Genomic DNA, 2254 nt, shown 5'->3' with positions numbered 1-2254 from the left:
TGTGTGTGTGTGTATGTATGTATGTATGTATGTATGTGTGTGTGTACATAAGGATAAGCATATTAAAAGAGGTCCGTAGGAAAACTCATTTAAATAAAAGTGTTGGGAACCACTGTTGGGAACCACTGCTGTAGCCAATGTAACCGAATATTCCTTCTTCATGGTTGGCAGATTGCAAGAACTGTGTCGTACAAAATACCTTGTATTACTACTTTCGACTGTGATACGACCTAAGTTGAATTCCCGCCAAAGCCACCTTGCCTTTTATCTTCTAGTGTGAGAAAATATATTATCAATCTTGTTCTGTGCTCAATGGTATTACCCAAATCCCTCTACTCATGGTTTAGGCTTATGAAAGAAATAATTATTATTAGAGTATCGAACAAACCGTCTTCCATGCTTAGGTATGAACATTGACGTTTGAAGTTTAGGACAAACTGAGATGAACTATGCTTTCATCAATCCAAATTTGATAAAATATTGGGTTGTCCAGAAAGTTCGTGCTGATTTATAATAGCTTACCTTTCGACTTATTTGCCATGAAACCGCCTCAATTCTGGGAAGAGGGTATTTTCAAGTTAAAGGAAAGATGGAGACGCATTGCGCAACAAAATGGTTCATATTTGGTTGATTAAAAATGTAATGGCAAGTATTTATTGACCTTTTACTTTCTCTTAAAAATCGGCACGAACTTTCCGGACAACCCAATAAATTACTGATGAAGTACTAAGTTCAATCGTGTCGCCTTGTCTCATCCTCTCTTTCAAATTGCAGGCGATTTGCCTTAATTAGAAACAATTATCAATATTTTGGATTGGTAAGGCGGTGAGCTGGTAGAAACGTTAGCACACCGGGCGAAATGCTTCACGATAATTCGTCTGTCTTTACGTTCTAAGTTCAAATCCTGCTGAGGTCGACTTTGCCTTCCATCCTTTCGAGGTCGATAAATTAAGTACCAATAGTGTACTGGGGATCGATCTAATCGACTGGCCCCCTCCCACCAAAATTTCAGGCCTTGTGCTAAGAGTAGAAAAGAATATTAAGGATTCGTTTAATCACTTTAACATCGGAATATAGTGATTTGCTGTATTTTTGTTTTCTGGATCTCTATGACACCGGGATCTCCGGGCAAAGATAAAATGACGTACCAGTCAAGCTGTGGTATCAAATACTGAAAAAAATTATTATTATTATTATTATTACTATTATTATTATTATTATTATTATTATTATTATTATTATTATTATTATTATTATTATTATTATTAACGATTTCAACATTGTCAACATTGTCATTATGAAAATGTAATACTGACACAACAAAAACAGAATACAGAAATTACATAGTGTCATGACATACTATATTGTATTTTTTCTTTTTTTTATTTCGTATAATTTTCATTGATTTCTTTACTTTTTTTATATATATATATACACATATATATATATATATATATATATATATTCAGTTCTGTTTCATTATTGTCATTTTACTAAAGTCTGCTTATTCATGAGGTTGTCTGTCAAATATTTTCTCTCAATCATTTAAATATTTTAATGAACATAGAATGGATATCTCCTTTTACGTTGATCTGAGAAATATTCTTCGTAGCAAAGTTTTACATCTACGACGAAGCCTTTACAATGTCGTAGAGTTATCATTATTATTATTATTAATATTATTCTTTTGTTTTTTATAACCTTTTCATTACTCAACTTTGTCAATATAATCACTTTCCCATTCCTCTCTCTCAATATTACTATTTTTCGCTCTCACTCGCATAAACTCGTTCACACCTACAAACACTCAGTTTCATTTTAACTCGATTTTACATACATACATACATACATACATACATACATATATACATATGATATATATGTTACAGAATAGTTCTTATATTTTATTTCGTTTTCACACACACACGTATATATATATATATATATATATATATATATATATATATATATATATATATATATATATATATATATATACATATATATATGTATACATATATGTATGCATATGTATTTACTTATATATGCATATATTATATAAATTATATACACACACATACATATATGCATGCATAAATGTGTAAGCATATTTCATATGTATATTTATTTATACACATAAAAGCACACATACATACATACACATGTATATATTTACATACCCACAAATATATATATACATACATACATGCATATATATATATATATATGTATATATATATATATATATATATAT

This window comes from Octopus bimaculoides, chromosome 1 (assembly GCF_001194135.2).
Source record: "Octopus bimaculoides isolate UCB-OBI-ISO-001 chromosome 1, ASM119413v2, whole genome shotgun sequence".
Taxonomy (NCBI): domain Eukaryota; kingdom Metazoa; phylum Mollusca; class Cephalopoda; order Octopoda; family Octopodidae; genus Octopus; species Octopus bimaculoides.
The sequence above is the reverse complement of the archived record's forward strand: the minus strand, read 5'-3'. Positions refer to the sequence as shown.